The 21587-nt window shown below is 36.5% G+C and overlaps 1 long non-coding RNA gene across 1 annotated transcript in view; it reads left to right on the top strand.

Moving 5' to 3' along the window:
* Positions 1 to 18411, top strand: part of LOC138181968 (uncharacterized) — a 115389-nt gene extending 96978 nt beyond the window's left edge. The window contains exons 3-5 of the long non-coding RNA XR_011173663.1: positions 4552 to 4774; positions 13469 to 13546; positions 16689 to 18411. This is a non-coding gene — a long non-coding RNA (uncharacterized LOC138181968). The remainder of the gene's footprint in view (positions 1 to 4551; positions 4775 to 13468; positions 13547 to 16688) is intronic.
* The last annotated feature ends 3176 nt before the right edge of the window (positions 18412 to 21587 follow it).

Here is a 21587-nt window from a genome sequence, read left to right as displayed (position 1 = left end):
ACATTGAGGCATTAAATAATCTAAAGAAATAATACCTACATAAGCTATTACTTTCTGTTCCTCTAAGTTTCTCAATATGACGAAAAATGATTTAAGTCACGGTATACTTGGTGAATTATAGCGAAAATAATGGACATCTTGTCTCGAGGACATTTTAACGAATTTATGAAGCAACGCCAGCTCTTTATGCTAAAACGTTGAGCGAGAAAGAGATTAGAAGATAAAAGAAACAATGCGAGAAGGAAATTGGAAGGAAACGAAGGAGAGTTTTCTCATTTTTCTCTCGTAGCATACCGTAAATGCTGACAATCGACGTTTAGAGAAATTGATTGCCCATCGCATTTAAGATTAACCTCAATTAATTGTGGATTAACGTTGGCAGTGAACGGCAATTAACTATAGATTAACTCCTGTTATTAAATTATGTCTAATCGCGAACTGCATTCGTTAGGAAAACAATTCACCAGATAATTTAGTGAAAGATGAAATAATAGTACGTTTGTTAGTAACATTTCCTACATACAAAATGCAACGTTCAATGTATTATTGAAATTCGTTATGGATAATAGAATTCATGAATTTGATTGGATTTAATCAATGATTTCGTATTTACAATGTGCTAGAAAAGTGTTCTAATATTCACAATGAAACGGTAATTAAGGTTTTTTCCTACAACAGAATTGTTTTGGATGAAATATCAAAGTTTATTAATAAGTATTATCATTATAGTCAACATACAGCATAGTAGATAAATATTTTCGTTTATCGAGAAGAGTGACAAATCCCGATAATTACCGATATTCTGATATTTACAAAAATTAGTTCTCAGTCGTATCTGTCATTCCTCTAACAAATCGACCATAGTATGAAATCTATAAATATTACTTCAAATAGTTTCGAAAAGGTTATGGCTGCCATACGTGTTAATGTCAAACAGAAAGCTCGTTTTACGACAATCGTAAAATAAAACAGTTACTCTTACACAAGGAGTTTTTCATGTATATGATGTAATTTGAATATTTCACGAGCAGTGAATGACGATCGTTCCTTCCTTTTACATGGAAGAGATACAAACAATGCATTTTCACGGTTACAAAACTGAGTAACAATCGCATTAGACGTTGAATATTTTTTGTGCCAGATGAGGTTTACTAAGTTGTCTCATTTCGTGATTAAATAATCGTGAGTCCTTGGGAGCACGGTCTGTTTAATCCTTTAGGAGCCTTGTCTCTTCACACACGTCGCGAACGCAATTAGATTTTGCTGGCAATGCCAAGCTTGCTATATCAGCGAAGAGAATTACATAAAATTTCCACGGTCACGTAAACGAATCGTTTTATTCCAGCGCCTACCGACTCATGAATATTCCATAGATCTCATTATTTACGTGTATTAAATATTTATAAATTCTTACGCTGTAGCAAATCATGTAAAAAATTGCTCCAATTTTTTGTTCGTGTAAGATAAGAAATGGTAGAATAGCACTGATAACATAAAATACACTTGTTTATATTAAAATTTGGCTACTTTGTAAGTAACGATAAAATTGTATGCAGAAATTGTGAGTAAACTCTGTAATAAAAATTGATCATTGCATCTTCATACGAAACGAAAGATTAATCATTCGAAGTTCGTGTCTTTAGCTTTATTTAAAGTCTTCAATGAAATCTCTTGGAAACTCTTCAGCCAGTGATCACAAACTTCAAGAAGACACGCGGTCAGACTAGTAACACGTAACAAAAGTTGCTCGCAGTAACAAGACGAATCACTGTACGAGAATATTTGAAAGTTGAGTCTTCGACAAATACGGATTCTTTTATGCATGCTTCATGGGACAAAGACGTATGTGGGAAACTGAAAATGCAGGAAAGTTATATTGTTCCGAGGTATCTGACCTCTGGAAAATACGATCGGTTGGTTTCTGTGCAACGAAAACGCGATTCCCTGCAACCATTTTTCTTAGTAATTTTATACGGTGAGCACATCGTGTACATTGTATACATTGTGTACATTGTGTACACTGTGTACTCTGTATACAATGTCTACAGGATTTAGAGTATGTTTGGGAGATTACGGGATTATGAACTGACCAGGAATAGATTGAATTTCCTACGAAGGAATTTTACGAAGTAAATTGGCCCGTAAAGTTATTTTGAGAATAATGACACATCACCCGCGATTATCCACAGTATATTAAAATTCTACTTTTCAAAAACCTATTTTTATTCGTGTGCTATTAGCCGAAAATTATAATATGACACTATATGTTTCGTTATTGCCAGGCACGCCGATTGTCGTATAAAAGTTTCTTGTTGTTTCTATTCCGTTGCCTTTTCTTTCCAATTTATATTTCTTTAACGTTTTGACACATTTCTAATTTTCCTCGGTGTTCCGCAAACGTCTGTTTTATTTTGCAATAATTTTTATACTACTTGTACCCTATATATATGTCGTAGATGAAATAACATCGGGGCCTCCCTTTTGGAATATTGGGGAAAACTCCAATACCCTAGTCCAGACTTTTACTATAGCTACACTTAAGTAATAAAACTAAGAAATAGTTGTAATGTTCTAATTCGATTATGGGTGCTCAAGGTTTATGACGATGGACTTGGGCTCGAAGTGATATAGCAGGTGACTGAACGTAGCCATAGTCACGGGAGGGACGTGTACCTAACAAAGGTCTAGAATAATTATATAGCTCTCCTTAAAAACAAAGATTGACCCGAGAGGTGGGGAGAGGACTATATAAGGGCAGTTCCACTTCGAATGAGAGAGAGTCTATTTAGAGGAGTACTACTTGCACGTGGAGTGACACCAGGATCGTGTATCACATCGCATTCGTCGTCCCGTTGGCCGTGGATTCGTTATCGAACCTGAATTTATTCATCGACATCTCGACCATCCGATCGCCGCTGTTACTTGTAGCCTCTTATAATAATCACATTTGTGCCAACAAATATCAGCTATAACCAGGATAATAAATTCGAGTTGAAGGTTCGTCGAACGCCCAAAATTCCAACATTAACCCGACATATTCAAAAACCCGATTCAATAACCCGACATTTCTCAAAATTCTACGATCTCATATTATATCCAATACCATAAACTGAATAACGAGGGTGTATTAAAATAATGGTGGCAACGAACGCTGATCATTAACGTATATGACATAGCCCACAACAAGGATGAAAGTAAAAAGAGAGAGAGAGAGGGGGGAGAGAGTGCACGGCAGGGAACAATGCAGAAGGAAAATACAATAGCACGACGGAATGGAGGAATGCATTTTCTCCTTGTAGATGCTCGACAACGATGTCCTACGGCGCTTGAGAGCTTTTAGAGAGATATACGCTTGCAGCTAATTCCCGGGACGATCCCTTCTAACCTATGAGGTGAATTCTTGCGGAAAATTTGAAGCTGTGCCTATGGAATTTTGAAAGCAAATCAGCGAGAACCGCGGGAGGCGTTGCTTCATCGAGCACCGATGAATGGAACTTTTAATGCGCAATCGTTGCTGCCAGAAGCGATGAATTGAAATTCTGAGAGCTGCATATGTCTATGTACTATGTGCATATGTGTGTGTGTGTCTGTGGGAGGCGGGCAGGTTACGTACGTGTGAACGATGTTACATCGAAGATTGCGCGGTTGGGCTTGAAAGAAAGGAGCTATTTGCGCGAAGTAAGGGGAATATTAAATTGTAGATGATTGCTTTCAAACGAATCGAACCTCAAGGGTTTAATTCGAATTTCCGAATGGCTGATAAAATATTGGAATGTAAAATAATTGTTCAACTGATATTCTGTCAGAAATTGCAGTACAGTGAAATTTCGTTTATTGGGATTAAATTTTAGTTTTCAGTTGAATCGAATTATCTGAACGTAAAATTCTATTATTTGAACGAAAGATCATAGCGAGGAGAATCACTGAATTCATATTCTATCAGTTGCTTGTATTTTCATTGGTTCACATAAATGGAGTTCTGTCGTGGAAGACGTTAAATTTTTCGAATAATTTTAGATCAAAGGGTAATAAATAAATATATAAATCGGTCCTCGGTTCTACAGTAAGCAAATAAAATGTACGAGTAAGAAAATAATTCATGCGGATTATATACGGATTTGTACAGTTACTATAATTAGTTTCCTTCATTCTTAAGAGAATAACACTCTTACTGATAAAATGACATTACGATAAAACAATCTATATGAATGTATTTACTAGCCTCTTTTCTGCAATTTTCAACTGCTAACTACATTTTCATATGAAAATCTACCATAAACATAAATGATTATGCATAACATTTAAACGTGATGAATGTTTCCACGCAAACCTTACCCTGCATTTCACTGTATCACGAAGAAGTATACGGACCTAGATTATAACACCCTACAAAATCGGACAACGCTCTTCTCTTTCATCCTGTTTCAGTAGATCAAAAAGAAAACAAGAGAGTGGAATAAGATAGGAGAGTAGAGAGGGAGAAGGGTTGTCTGTGCAAATTGAAAGCAGTCGCCAGCTGTGCAAATGTCTTTTCATTAACTGTTGAAATAGGTTGGCAGATTTTCTGGAATCTCGGCCGGCGAATTATCTGTTCACGATTCGACGATCAAAGGCCGACAGCACGGCACACGCGTGACCTGGAATTTCCGGCGACTCAAGTAAATGTAAACGGAAACCGACCCTTCTTACTGCAAATGGCGGCCTGCAAAGGGAGATACGGTCTTGATCCCCTCGTTACGTGCACCACGAAATTTGCCAACCACCTGTAATACTGGTAAGCCGTAAGAACCGCAGACACCTGCAATTATGATGTTCATTTTCTACTGATACACCAATGCCGAAAACCAATTATACAATACTATAGTCTCGTTCCGTTTTGTCCGTCAATTTAAAGCCTTGTTCCGTTTTGTCTATTAATTTAAACCCCTGTTCCATTTTGTCCATCGATTTAAAACCTCACTCACGTTAATTCGAATAGGTTTGAATCCCTTTATTTATTTGATTATTATTTAGTTAATTTGAGATATTCTTGCCACTCTCGTTTTTGTAATTCTGATCCTTTAAATTTGATTTTTACGTTGCTTCGATATCACCAGTAACGATTCGTTTTTATACAGCGATACTATTTTAATATGAATAGAAATTGTACGAGGATTTATTAAGTTCTCCTTTGAATTTAGTAAGCAAGTCAATTGGCTTCAAGTAATTTCACATATTTTACTAATGCGAATCTGTTGTTTTATTTGACTGGAAATGTGCTTCCAAGTTTCGAGCAGTTTTGCTATTTCAACTATTGCATTTCTTGTAAGGAATAAAAATTACTAAGTCGGGTAATTCACCCCCAGAAAGTTTTCATTTTCAAACTAATTGTAAATGATTTTTCTGAACTTTGTTTTCACTCGTATCTCTCATTAAGCGTTGCTTCTAATCGTTAATTAATCATTAATATTAAATGACGCGAATGAAGTTTAATCGGCTGTTGTTTCTACAAAATGAACAACGTTCGATTGTTAAGCTTTTGTCCGATTATTATCAGGCAATAGCTACAATCAAAATTTTCTATAGAGAGACATTGTTTTGGAGTTTGATTCGAGCCTGCGTGATATTCATATTTTTGGTATTGTTCACTGAAATTATCCGAGATCCGATGATATTGGAATTTGTATGGAGAGAATTTTAATGAAATATTATATAGACAACATAGATAATAGGGAATAGCATTAAATATTTCTCGGTGGAATTTTAATACGGCAATGGATAGAATGTTTGAGCATCAAAGAATAAAGCGCGGTAAACATCGGTTGAAATTAATTCAACTTCACCTCTAAATAATTGAATAGAATGAGTTTGCTCTGCAATCACAGATACGACGTTTTGATTGCATCGCTCATTAATCTTGTTCTATATTTACTTACTAGAATAACTAATTAAGTGTTTACGGACGCTTCGCAGAGATTTGCATTTAAATCAAGATTCGAGACAAAAATCAAAATTCGCTGACCACGTTCGCCATGTTTGCACATTCACAGGTCACGTTCATACATTCGCAGAGCGGATTTCCTCCACGTTAATAAAAAAAAAAAAAAAAAAAAGACAACGATTGCACGTTCGCGCGTTCATAAGCCACATTCGCATGTTTGCAGGCCACGTTTACGAACCACGTTCACCAGCAACATTGGCACGTTCGTAGGTTCGGCTCGCGAGCAACGTTCGCACGTTTGCAGGTCGCGTTCTCATGTTCAACAGTTCAGTCTCCCTTCGACCCTTTCTGTCGTCGTATACGAGATATGTTTGATATTGTTCAAAATCTTTATTTTGCAAATACTTCTATATCGAGATAATTTTATAGATAAATAAACATTTATTAATATTTTTCAACTGTTTGTAACAAAATGATTATTGTATATTAAAAATCAGTTAAATTTGAGCGAGTTATCAACAGTACAGCTTACAAAATTATAAGAACCATATGTGTCACGAAATTGTACAAATTATTAGTAACTCGCCATTTATAAATTCTCTGAGATTCTTTTCGATTATATTTCAATCGTTCTGTCTGGATGAAAAATATTAAAAAAATGAAAGCGACATAATTTGAATCAGAAAGAAGAAAGGTTTCTGTTATCTGAAGCATATCACAATATAATTCTAAAGGTATAATACAATAGAAAATAATTTGTACCTTTTTAAAATATTACTTTTTGCAATGTTAACGATTGTCTACATTTAAACTGCATATTTTCGTTTTCGTTAGAGTACTTCGTCATGAAAATGTCCGTCATTTTGTTCGGTTCTTCTTAACAAAGCAATAATTCACGGTAAACCGCAATTCGATGCCATTAATCGGGCACACAAACCGCCGATAAAGGGATCGACCTCTCTCTTGTCTAACTCGACGGCATAAATTTCGATTTCCCACTTTCTCCGTTACATATCGCGTGCTCGACATTGTAATCCACCACGCCGTCTGTACGTGACAACCTCTCATGAAGTCCCTACCAGACTTCATTCCAACAAATTGTCCTGTCCATGAATTAATCGTTTATCGTGTCATCGGTTCTGTTCTGGTTTGTTAGGCTACTTCTTCCACCAATAATCCCTTTATAGGTTTTATCCCCGATATTTGAGTAGAAAGGACAGATTTAACGAAGACAGCAATTGAAAGCATTCTCGGTAGTAATAGGATAATCGGAGAAATAAAAATTTCTTTTTTGCGATAATTTACTCTCTGATTCCAGCAATTAGAGAATCGAACGTAAAGTGACTAATTACGAGATTTCAATTAATGGAGAATTTGTTCCTTCGAGTGATTGTTCTTTTTGTAACAAAGGTACCCCAAGAGATACATGAATCAACGACGTTATCGATTCGTAGATATTCAGTAACTTCGGCGTGATTTACAAACTTTACATTCACATTTCTTGAAAATATTGTATCGTTCGAGCAGTAGTCTTGCAGTATATTCAGGAACTTGCTGGTCAGATAACGATAGAACGACGCATCGAATTGTAATAAAAGTGTCACACGATTCCTTGTATCGTTCGCTATTGGATGTGTAGTTTCTTCAAAATTGCAATATTGCGAGTGACATTTGAGAACGAATTACATAGCTGTGGATTTATGACAGTTTACGTATAAACAAATATTATTTCTCTGTAATCTTTAATCATTTAAATTGGTTTACGTATTTGAAATAGAAGGTAGTATGTTTTATCGGTAGTTAATATATCGATTTCGTATTATCTGATCAGCAATTTAATCTAACCCACTTTTTTCAATTCTTTTTCAATAACGCTGTTATAGTGTTTGCGAAATGAAAATCTTTCGCTCTTCCATTACAGAGTTAATCTGATATATCGATTCGCACAAATTGTGAAGAAATATATTTTATTAAATATTGCAATGAGTATACGGCGTAGTTGGAAACAAAGATCATCGATGTCATTGATATTTTGAATAATCACAGATTAAATAGTAATTATTTAATTCCATCTTTGAAATTGTTAACTTTCGACATAATACATTTGTTGCAATGTTTGATTACGAACAGATCGCTAAATAAAATAACAACGAATATATTATAAATAATAATAATAACATAACGATAATTAACTAAACATATATTTTTACTCCCTCTTTTATCCTCTTTTTTATTTATAATTATCCTTGCGCGCATATTTCTTCCTCTTGTTCTATTTCTCTGTCTCTCTCACTGAGTGCAACCGTTGCGAAAAGACATGGACGGGAAACTTATGATGGTATCCCACGATAATCTCAAGCATTCTGTTCAAATACTCTTCAGTCACACCTGTCTAACACCCTACACCAAATATCCTTCAGTCGCACACCTATCGTTCTATTCCAAACACTCCTCGCTCGTTCAACAAAATCCTATCACTCTCACGCGTTTGATTTATCGTCGTCAGTTTCACGATTTAACTTTCGTATCGAAATGTCCGACGAGAAAATCAAAGCCCGGTCGTTACTCGTTTCGAGAATAATTAAAATTTCATTGCAGTTAAAATAAAATCGAAACTCATCAAACTTTACTTCCGAATTCGCTAAATCGGGCCCGCTGTGCAAATTGATCGAACGAACATCTATCACTGGTTCGACGAACATTTACAAGTCGCGCATTGACATCGACGATATTTAGTTATCAATATGTAATTCCTCCCTTTCTCTCTATTTCTTCTTGTCAAGATGCAATTACAGATCAATTTGCGCGCAATAATCGCGTGCTCCTTTTACGATACTAGTTAAACGTCGGTCAATCGAATAATTTACCAGAGTTTCCAAGTTTCTGTCTGCCATAAATCGATACCAATCTAGCGTACGTTAACGTTAATCGAAGGCAATGTGTTGGCAGTCTAAGATGTTTAACGTTGTCCTCGTTGTTTGCAGAAAGCTGCAACTCGCTTAACCGAAGCGAAATGAAGTTTTGCAAGTTTAGCGCATAAATTGGAAGCCGTTATGTCTTCATTTATTCGAGCATTCTCTAAGAACTACTTTGTAATGCGATGGTATCTTAATAAAAAGACGTTCTCTTCGTCTTTCCTCTTTCTCTCTCGAAAAATTGATAGATAACAAGAAGAGACGTCAAAGAGAATCTCGCGACGGACCTGTTTTTCTACGAAATCAAGAAAACTGTTCATTGGAGACTTAATTGAGAAGTCGATAACGAGATAACGGATGGAAGTTGAATTGAAGTTTGTTGATTCCTGAAATGGAGCTGTTGGCTCTATATCCCAGACGTTCTCTTATCGATCATTGTGTATTGTTTGCCGATCGTTCTTGTCCCGATCATTCTCGATTATAACTTAGTTTCGAACGATAAAAATTAATCACTCATGACGTAAAGAAACGAAAAGGTACGGAAAAACGGAGCGAAATACGTTCGGCGTTTCAGCGTTCGATATTTCGGAAATTTGTCCATATAGTTGTTATTTTTTATTCCAAATATTTTATTGGCACATTAAAGATTTTTCTGCTATTTTATCTGCACTTTGAAATATTCTATTTAATTACTTTTTTTAATCCTTTCTCTTTCTTTTTTTTACTTTTATCGAATGAGATTAAACTAAACAACAAATAATATTTTAACTCTGTACGTTCTAATAGTATCTTATAGTACGATCTATGTTAAAATGCCATAATAAAATACCATAAATAGAAATAGGAATTAGAACCTGTCAAAGATTTATAAGTACACACTATCTTTTCTCAAGTTCTTTGAAATAATACAAGATAATATCAGCTTTTTAAGATATTTCTTAGATCTTCAATTAAGTAAATCAGGTGATTAATCTTTTTTTAATAATTTTTGATTCAGTTTCAGCAATGAAATCCACCATTTTCAATTCAATAAAGGTCTCTTGCCTTCAGTTCCTATCTTAGAGATTAAGATCACCGTTCTTGAACTTCTTAATTGGCACTGAAAATTCCCAACTTCGTTTTCTACGTCGGTAGCCATTGTGGCTTTCGAACTCCTGTTGAATTCGTTGAAAACAAGTTACTTATACTTACACGTTCAATATCTTTTTACTTCGATTCATTTAATACATCATCGAAACGGAGAATATTTTCTTTCCGTGGATATAACTTTATCAACGAAAGAAAATATTCTCAATGTTGTTATCTCAAAAATATTTCAGACTTCTGAATTTTGTGATTCGATATTCATATTATTAAACGGAGAATATAATTCAAGCGTCATACTCTACGAAAAATATCAGAGTTCTAATAAGAGCGGCATATATCCTGTGTAATCCTTCTCAGCGAGAGTCTGCCACCAAACAGAATAAAAAGCAGGTTCTACTCCAAGGATAAACCATCCATAAATAAGGGAGTAGGATCAAGTTCGATCACGTCATGTTCCCTTTAGGATAATTCATCGTATCTTTTGGGAAAAGCTATCACGCGACCCTCGCCTGTAGAGGCCACTAGCCTAGAAAAAGCGAGGATCAATCACAAAGTATCGATCCACTCGTATGACCTACGGGTCCGCAAAGAGCTTCACGAGTACAGCAAGATTTCCCTTCTTCCGAGTTTTGTTCAATGACGTCGTCCTTCCTTACAATAGTCCTCGTTCTTGCGCCAAATGCATTTTTCATTAAAAAAGAAAAAAAAAATGACAATTTTGATAATACAGTAATGTACAGTAAACGTGAATTTTGAAAATTGCAACGAATAACGTATAAGGTGGATTATTATATAAAAATTAATTTCCTATAGAGAAAATTGAGAATGTGCCTTACCACGTTCTTTTTCTGTGTAATCTTCGTATAACCTTGGAATGGAGTCTTCGGTGAGCGATTATTCTCGCGTCTTAAACTCAATTAAAATCTTAATATCGTTCGTTAACAACGGCCGTATCTTACGAAATCTTCGTTTCGTCGTCTAATGACGACAGTCGTGTTTAAAGGAGTATAGCAATATAATCGGATTAGCCACGTGCTGCTTCTAGACATTTCCCTGTAGATCGACTTGCCACCGTGTGAACATCATTGTAACATGCAAACCTTGTCATACGTTGCGTTGTACACGCGTCAAATCGCTCGGTGAACGTCTGCTGTCGAACCACTGTCGAACTCAGTGAGGGCATTCATCACGCTAGCCACAATCGCAGACGCAACGAATGTTCTGCTCGATTAACCGATCCAACTTAATCGCGCAACTGCAAGTCAGAGGTTGGCCGTTATATCATACAAATTTTCCTATTGTTAACGATTTAATACAGAAGTTCTTAATGGACGTTGATCTCGCCTGAAACGAGACTCGCAAAAGTAATAGATTTTTGGGGAATACAGGGTGGGTGCGGCTGCTCGTTATTTCAACCAGCAGCAAACAGCTCTTATTTATTGGCCCATTTTACTTTGGTCTTACTTAGAATCGTGCCGCATTCTTGCCTTTCCGAGTAGAACGTGCTTTACATTAACTTGGTATATATAAAATGTCGTTTTCTGGAATCATATTTTAAATTCAGGTGTAGTTTCCTCGAAGTGTGTATAGAATCGAAACATAATTCCAGAAAGTATTTGCACTGCATGGTATTTATTATGAATGAATGCTACGCATTTACTGATTAATTAGATTTGAGCATGTTTGATTTTGTATCGTTTAGTAATACTTTAGCATGATTAAAAATATTTGATAATATGGAAATGAAATATAGAACCTCATAGGAAAACACTTCATTAGAGAATAGGGATATGTGTAAATATTTTCTAAATATCCGTATACGCTTTATTTAATGATTTACGATTTATAAAAGTTATCGAAATCCTTAGGATCAACAAATTCTTCTAACATTGGAATCCACGAGTACGAGATCGAAAAGAGAAATGGTATGACAAAATTTCATATTTCCATCTCTGAGGTTCTTTCGATGGTCGTCTTTAATACATGAGATCCTGCGTTATCGTACGAAGATATTGGTTTCCATCTGTCCGGCAGTGTAGACGGTATTTCTATCGATATGATTCAATAATAATCGAAATAATTATATCTTTCATCTTGAAGTAAATTGATCGTATAAAAGAAATATTTAATTAATTCTTACCTAAGTTTCGTAAAAAAAAAAACGAATATTACCACCTTAACGATTTCTCTAAGCCATAAAGATATCCCCGAGGGTAAAACGTTGCGTCTTTCATGCAACAAATCACATTTTACTAGCAACATTGAGCGCAGAAATTCCGTTAAGATAATCCGAACGTAGGAATTCATTAAGATCTCGCCTCGATAAACTGAGTAGCCGCTTATGCCGTCGGCAGAGCAAGCTAGCAATTTACCGGGGATCGCACATTAAAGATTTAACCTGGCAGATCCACTGCGAAGCTTTTACGATTGAAGATTTTCCTCCGCGGTCAGCTGAAAAATTTGCGAAATCGCTTTCCACAGTACGTTTAACGAGCGGTTCGCGTGCGATGCTTCGTCGCATGCTCGTATTTCCGCTCGATCGTATATTGATATCGCTACTGATATCGTTTCACGACAAACTGTGCAAGCGTTAATGCATCTACATTAAGTCTGGGAACGTCCGAATTATTTGTTTCGCCGTCTTATTCCTAACGCTGACTTTCGCTGCTGTCGGTAAATATTAACACCAGTTTCTGCGGCCGTTCAAAAATGAAAGTATTAAGAAAGTAATTTTATGATAACCTTGGTGAGTTGACACAAGAGTTGATAAAAATTATCACATTTTTGGTTGGCAATTTTATAGGAATTTTAAACGTAGATATGTTTTGTAAAAATTCTAGAAGACTAACTTTTTATAATTAACGAAAAGGTAGAAGTTTGAAGAGTTGGCTGTGACGATATCTACATCCTACAGAGAAATAGAGAAAGTATTGTACGATATTTCGGTAAGATTCGACTAAAACATCGTCTTAAATATTTCTACTTTCTATTTATCTTATAGCTGAAATGTATAATGATAATACGCAATGATAATACGACCGACGTTGCTTTAGTGAAAGGAAAAAATACCTCGTGGATTGGTATAGTCCTGAAAAAATTCATTTGCACATATCTTCTTCGCAGCGCTTGAAAAGCGTGTCGTTACTTCTTTATTCACGACATATGTATGTTCATATAAAAACAACATAATAATAACCGACCTCCTGCTTCCTTTCTCCTTCGTGTTTATGCCTTAGGTAAATGCTTCATGCGGATTTTATATACCACTAAAAAGTTCGTAAGACATGTACGAGAGCTTTTTCGCCAGTTTCGTGTTTAAGATATGGAAATTGCTTTAGTCCCTCTAAGCGATCCACACGTTTTACATCCTTCGTTAATAAAGTCCTTTTAAAAATGTCATTATTCATAACGAGTTTTATATTTACGCAAGATTTGCATTTCTTTTAGATCTATTGAATCTGCGTAAATATATGATAATTTATAGAAAGTTTGTAAATAGTAACAAACAAACAAACAATATAAATACACTTTTCTGTATCTGTTTCAGAAGAAAATCATGGATCTAAGAAGACCGAGGTACATTTTAATCTTCCTCGATGGTTCGGCATAATATTATTCGAAAATGGTAAGTGAATCGATCAACTTTTTCATTATCCACACTTGCTGCACTTGATTGCACTAAATTCGATTAAATTCAACGTTATATTAGACAGGAACAATCAAAACCGGTGCAATGCCCTATACGCAAGGTTCGGAACAATATTGATTTTTAATAATTGATTGTTGCTTTAGTTAAACATTTATTTACAAATATTCCCGATTCGAGTCAGCTGTGATTTTGTTCGTTTATCGCTTGGAATATCTTTTGAAAATTTTCCAATTATGCCTACATGCATCGTATTATTTTCACATCGATTTACGATTTGTTTTTCATAATCTTTTTTCATCGCAATTATCCCTTTACAATCAGAACCATATTCAATATTATATTCAAGGGTTATTTGATTATAGTTATACGTTTTTGTAACTAACATATTGTTGATACATCTCTATTAAATTAAGTTGTTCAACAAATGAATCTATTTTGCTTGTTGAAAGTAACAGGGATAGTATGAAATACACTGTCGAGTCCAATTCGATGTAGGATCGCTAACTCTTTTCGGCTAATAAATTCTATTTAGAGTCAATGATTTATTTAATGTTTATATTGTAAAACTATAATGTAAAGCCTTGCTCCTTAAAATTATTTATACTCTCTGCGTGTATACATTCGGTTCAGTATTCCTTTCAACAATTTTTTCAATTTTCTCCTTTTGTCAGACCTATACAATATGCGACTAAACGTTTCTTAGAGAAATGATTTGGACACGAAAGAATTGACAGGAACTTAACATAATCGTGATTACACGCTTGATCTTTAAATTTCCATCGTATCCGTAATCATCATAGTAAATCTTCCGATCGACGTTTACGATTTGCTATTCATTACTTCGCGTCGTAGATTCACGATACAGCTGCTTTGATTAAACGTCAAATTACCTTGATTGCGGCATAAATTGAGACATTAGAATCGGCGATTAATCAGGATGACTTGGTCGACGCGTTTTCCCGTAGTCTCCATCCCCGCGACTTCGATTTCCTCGCCAGATTGAAACAACACGCTAGTAACTTCTCGAAGCTTGTCATTATCATTTCTTCGTTGTTAAATCTTTGAAAGTTTCGCGTAGCGTTTCATTCGAGCAACTTGAAATACCATAGTATCCTGTGTTAATTAAACGTTGAATTAAATCCAGTCTTTCCATTACTTGCGTAGGGCTCGTTATTTAAATTGATTTTAATTAATACAATTATTATAAAACTGACTCGTTTATTCTGCTCTATCGGAGCCTTTTCAGAGAGCACAAAGAAGACTGTACCATAGTTTTACAGATGCTTTAATAACTTTTAATCATTTCTTTCTTTTCCCTTTCTCTATTCTTCTTTCTATATTCCCCGTTATCTCGCTTTTTTAACGCCAAATTAATTTAACGTCACATGATATGGAAGTTTTATATATATTTAGGTATCGATCTGCAGTATGTACCTGAATATATTATAGAAGACGATGAAAATAATTGATTTTGTGCACTTGTGTTTCTGAGTCAATAAAAGTCAGCATTAATTTTATTAGAAGCGCTTGCACGTTCTCATTAATTTATTCATTGCGAAGATAAAGTATTATCATTCCGATAGGTTTGATAGTTTCGATGTTAATATCGAAAATCACTTATTTCTGAATTTTTATGTTTCGATCTTTCGATTTTAGTAGATAAAATGATGTGTGACAGGACAAAACGGAGAATATCCTAACGAACTACAACTTTTTTTCCTTTAAAAAGGAAACGAAACTTTGATTGTAAAAGATTAAACGAGGAACAGAGCGCTCTATTTAAATCGTGAAAATGATTCTTTTATCAAAATATATTAAAAAAAAAAACGTTTGACGATATTTCATTCCAGGAAATACGGCAAACGCAAACGTTATCGGTGCGCTCAGCAGATTTCTAAAAGTCCATATGACGCTCCCGATCTATTGCCCTTAACATGCCATTAAAGTCGGACGTGATTTCCATTTCGATGCAAATCGCGTAATTACAGCCGATGATGAATGACGACGACAGAGTATCGAGCCGCGGCAACGAGCCGAAGCGTTCCAATGGCCGGGAGCCGCTTATAATTCTCGAAAGGGGACAAAACGAATAACGATCACGATTGTCCTTAACACACTTTCGCGTACACCTTTTTATTTATTCTTCTATCGCGTTCCGTCACGATTCAACCCTCCATTCGGTTTCTTCACCTTTAAGTTTTTCATTAATCTTCCTCCGCTGACTCTCGCCGCTCTCGATCCACCACTGATCCACATATTTCCCGATTACGACGATGAACGCGGGTTTTGTTCCATCGTACACCTACATAGATACACGTTGTTCCACGATTTTCACTCTGACACACGCTGCTAGACGATAATTAGAACCAGAGTTCGATTACGTCGCAATTCCGAATAAATTCCATGGGAACTATGATCGTAACTTCGATCTTTTCCGTTAGGGTTTGTGTGTCAGGCGTAATTCATGACGTGACAGTGACTATTATGGTGTTTTTCAAAGAAATTTAGAATCGATTTTCAATAACGGTTTTGGGATATTCTTTTAAGCCTCTCTCTAGTTCTCATATTTTTCCCCATCAGATTGTACTATTAGATAAGGTTTATGATACGACAGTGACGTGCTATTTCTGACAGTTACAATTTAGCATTGAATTTATCAGTAAAGGTATCAGGATAATTTTTTCTTTAAAGTTCTAAGGCTTTAAACAATTTTAAGGCAGAGTTCCTTTAAAAGTTTGACATTTAAATAAAATTTCATTTTTAATTTCGACTTTAAACTTCGATCGCTGTCAAAGAAACCGCGGTAACAATTCCGATCGTTTGATATTCTTTTTCAGATATCGTTGTAACGAATCCGTGCGAATATTCTGTAATATAATATTTATAAAAGATGTCTATAATTGTGTCTATAATATCGGAAAACAGGACTCTAGGATATCAATTGGTCGAAAAAAATTGCAGATAGAATGCGTTAACGCGATGTTGGCACTTACTGTGTTAAAAAAGAGAAGGGGAAAGAGAAAAACATAAAAAGAAGACAGAGCAGAGTAAAATTTGCTGGCCAGCATAATCCGTGGACGGATGAATCCGGCGAATTTCAATTCTCCACTTTTATCAGCGCGTTTCACGTACGATGCAGAGGGTAATCCAGCGACCACCTGTGTACGCTGCTGGTGCAGCGGGTCATCCGATGTCGACTACCAATACGGACTGTCAAAACAGGAGGGTCGTGCTCGCCCCGAGGCTTCGAACCCCAATTACGGCTAATCAGTTTCGTCGATGACATCTTTGAGCCGTGCACGGCTTTAATTAGGAACACGGATGTCGCTTTTTGTCCTTGATTATTGGGATCGACGAATCGGTACGAGCCCGTCCTGCAAGATATACGTGATATCTCTACGAGCAACGATTTCGCGAATCTACAGGGAATTTTAAATCTACAGAGGTGCAATTCGCCCATAATCTCGTCCACCGGACTTGTGCTTATTTTGAACAAAATAATTGTTAGAATTTAAATAGATTTTGTTAACTTCTGAATTGATTCTGTTGTTTATTAATTAGAATACGGCCTTTTTTACAAATTTATATTTTCGATGACACAATACAGAAGATAGAGGCTTGGTTGAAAATTATTTTCCCTTCTTATTAAGTATTCTGGAAAGCACTGCACTTTGGATATTTTATGTATTTCTTCGTACTACGCGCACTCTGTATAATTTTGCAATTTCCTGTAAATGGGATAAAAATCCGTAATCGATCCATAAACTACTCAGTTGCATTAGAATATGCGCGATTTTATGCTATGAAACGATCCATATTGTGAAACGAAGTTGGCGTTTGCGTCAAATGTTAATATTTACATAATGTCAAAGGTACGGATATTCTACACTCTGCTTCAAGTAGGCAAGTATCCGATGACTTATGGACATGGCAGTATACATACGTCGAGAATATCTCGATGGGTGTAAACGTTTATTCGATAATAATTGTCCAGACACGGTTCGATTGTGTAGATTCCCTATGCAAATGAGCCGTTTTGCATGAACGTTTTGGGAGCCACTTGAATACGATTGCGGCTACCCCGATCTACCGATACGCGGCTTTACAAGTTTGTTATAAACGCAGTATTCGTTATTTCCTGCCTCGTCCCGTTACAGAGTACTGAGACTAATTTTAGATTATCTTGATTATTTATCGTGTATCTCTGTTTTATTCGGTCGATAGAAGTGGTCAAAAATTCGAGTTTAATGTATTAGGTGCAGGAAGAAATTCTGTGCTTTTGGTTTAATATTTTATAGTATAATTTTGCAATTTAGAATGAGCCATTTGAGTTAAAATTTGATATGCCTTATTAGGTTTTGTGATAAATAATTGCAATGAAATTTCATAATATTTAACGAAGTCATATAATGACGTAACGAACTTAATTCCATGAGAATGAATAGACAAATAGGATTAACGTTAAAAATGTTTAGAGATATAAAAATGGATCGTGAAATAGTTTATTTCCTACATGTAATAGTTGGTGTGGAGTGCTACATAAAACGTCAAACCTGAATTATTCAAACTACATCAGCTGAAAGTTTTAGATGATCCTCATTTCAGAAATATTTACCACTTTCATTAAAGTTCTAGAGTAAAAGTGCATTGTGAAATATTTAACAGCAATATTTGCTTCGCTAAACAGCGATAAACTTTGTTACCGGTCATATTAACATTTCATACCACTATGCTTCGTGTTTTCACTAACATTTCCTTTTAAAATTATGATATCAGGTATCCTAGTTTAGAAACAATTATATAAAACTAAATACTATATATAATAACTATATACAACTAAAAAGAAACATCTATATAATCCAATAAACGTATAATTAAATAAAAATTTCACATATTGTATATTTAGTTAGAATGAATTTTATATAGTTATAATGAAAATTATATTTGAATGAGAGATGGATAAAAAGTTAAAATAAGAAATTATGTCACAAAATTCTTCAAAATATATCACACACCTTTAAGATTGAATAATACTACCAATTGTACAATCCACGATTGAAATTCCATCGAAAAATCATTGAGAAATATTATTCAACGAAATCGAATAATAAATCAATAAAAGTATGACAAATTTTCTATATCTGATCGCCCTAAGAACGCTTCAAATTCGAATCCCTGAAACAAATATGATTGCACACAATCCAGGTTCCACGAGTTAAATTTTGTAAATGTCTATATAAATTTTCCACCATTTACTTTCCACCATTACGAATATGATCGAAGCTTCGTCGAAAAATTATTCATCGCATTATCATTAGCAATATCATTGAAACTATAGGAAACTATAGTTCATTGCACTAAGCACATCTCGAAACCCATTCTCTTGGAAGAAATATGATTACGCACAACACAGGTTTATCAAGTTTAAACAAATTTCTCATAAAGAAACTTTTAACTTCTCGGTATCCTCATGAAGCGTACAAATTCACGCCCAAATAACGCTACCATTTTTACCTGCAAATAACCATCGAGCGATATGGTTAGACGTAATCGAAATCGGATATTCCTCGACAAACCACACCGTTGGTCGTAATCGATACGATCTAATGAATCGTGAAATCGTCATAATCGAGACGATGGTTGATGAAACGAAGCTGTGGAAAGTATTCGTAAGTCGATACCACTAAACCTTAGGGTAGTTAATCGAACGCGGCGATGTTTGTAGGGGTGATTTCGTGGCCGCGTAAACAAGAACTTTCTCACCCTCGTTCGAGCAGGCACGCGAGCATGATATCGAGAGTCTAGCGTCGAGTGCCAGTCGCGAAGAAAAATGTTTCGTTAAACTCGTCGTTCGAGCCAGGTCTAAAGATTCAGATATATAATTTTGGAACGAGGTTTCAACATTAAGTCACCGATTATATAATATATTTGTCCGTTTGGTTGAATCGTACAAATTCTTTGCCACGTCGAAGGAAATTCAATTGCAGGGTTTTTCATTCGATCCCTTTGAATCGCGTCGTTTCAGCCTTTCAGAGACGTTAAAATGGAAAGGTTCCTTTGGCCGACACCTCGGTGTCATTTAATTCTCTCGAAGCACGGTGAAAGGAAAATTCTTAGCATCTCGTGAATGTACAAAAGAAACGTTGAGCTTCCGCTACCGGTTAACGCGAGGAAAAAGAGAGGACGAAGAAAATATGGCGAACGAAGAAGCACGTTCAGTCCCTCGAACGCTTAACGTCGTTGATTAACATCCAAATGAAAGCCTTCAATTCTGAAACCGCGGCGGAAGCCGTTACATAACGAGCTTTAAGATGCGCAGGAGCGAAGTTCATTGAAATGCTGATGATCTTCAGCCATCCGACGCGTTCGGAAAGCTAAACGGCGACGAAACTTGCAGAAGTCAAAGAGCGCTCAGGGACGCCATGATTAATTATAGACGAACGCGTCGAGGTTGGCTTTATGGTATTCGAACCTCCAAGTGCCGAAGAACAAATCCGATGATCGAAAGGAAGAGCAAGTTCGAGTAAGCTTCCCTTATCTCCTTATCGTTCTTTTAAGAGAAGTCAGCTGGTTCTTATCGTGCAAAAATCTGTGGAAACCGGCTAGTCTTCCGGTTGCAGCTCAAGAAAGATTCCAAGACTTTCATTCGGAACTGAAGAAGTTTCCGCGAACTCCTATAAATTTTGATGCCTCCCTCAGATGGGCCGAACTATTCTTGCTGCTCTTACCGTGAAACTCTCCCAAGATTACTCTCCTTTTTTGTCGCTGTTTCGCGGTATGATTCGGCTCGTTCGTTGAACGAGCAAGAGCGAAACTTTGAGCCGGAATATTACGAGGAATATCACGTCGAACTGTATGTCGGGGTTCTCTCTTATAGAACTTACCAGGCCACGTTTCGTACGCGAGCGAGCCGATCGATTTTCGTTATGAGGGTTGATTCACGTGCTCGCCCTAGCGACATAGGGCGGGAATCCACGACGTTTAAAGCTGAACAACAGAGCATAATCCAAAACCATGTACGCCACGACGAATCAGAAGGACAGGCTCGATTCTCGAACGTGTTTCAATGGACTCATCGTGGAACCTGTTGGATGTACACCTGAACAACGTTTTCACTGGATCACAACTCTGACGCAGCTTGCGTTTAACACTTCACTGAGAAACTGTCGTAACTCGGCCTTTCTCTATCACTGAAAACACACAAGACTTTTCTCATTCGACGGAAAACGATTCCATCCGCATGGAGCGCGATTGCATTTTATCTTCTCGACAAACGCCAACACCTTTTTTTCCACGAAATCCTTACTACGGATCGACCGCTAATTAACGAGTCGATCCAGCGAGCTCGTTATCTATAAATATACCGGTTGATTATACCGTTGTTTCGCTTGGATTCATCCATTCATCACCCGTCATTTATCTTTACCCTCGGTTCGACGCACTGATCGACGTTGGGATCGAGACACGAACACAAAGATACGTACTCTCGCGATCACAACGATTCTCCACCGAATAGACGGCTCTCGCGTATAAAAGGCAAAACTCCACCGATTAATTACGTCTCGAGAGCAAATCCACGTGACAGTGTTTTCCACGAGCAACGTTGCACTATCTAGAGAACTCGAGGATCCCCTCTGCTTCGTGACCCTCCGATGATCTCTTTTCCTCCGGTATACTCGCTTGCGAGATCGTGAACGCAAAGCTTCCACCGCCCAAACGAGATTCACTTTAGACCTAGCTATAGTTGGTGAACACCTTTCTCGCCCCCGTTTACACCCCACTCCGCGTATGTCCGCGCCCGTAGCAACTTCTACAGCGATAGGAATCGACGTCCTTCTCACAAGGACGTTCTTAGACGAGCGTCGATCGACCGTGCCACATGGACACCTAACCTCAAATTTCGAGGACAGGCTAGCGCTGCCTCGTGTGTCGCACGAAGACTCGCCGCGCTCGACCACGTGTTCCACAGAGAAAGGATCGTACACGTCCGCCACCTGCGATCTTTCCTTGCCAAGTG

The sequence above is a fragment of the Bombus flavifrons genome, chromosome 7, assembly GCF_040668555.2.
Source record: "Bombus flavifrons isolate JBK064 chromosome 7, iyBomFlav1_principal, whole genome shotgun sequence".
Classification (NCBI taxonomy): Eukaryota; Metazoa; Arthropoda; class Insecta; order Hymenoptera; family Apidae; genus Bombus; species Bombus flavifrons.
The sequence above is the reverse complement of the archived record's forward strand: the minus strand, read 5'-3'. Positions and strand labels throughout refer to the sequence as shown.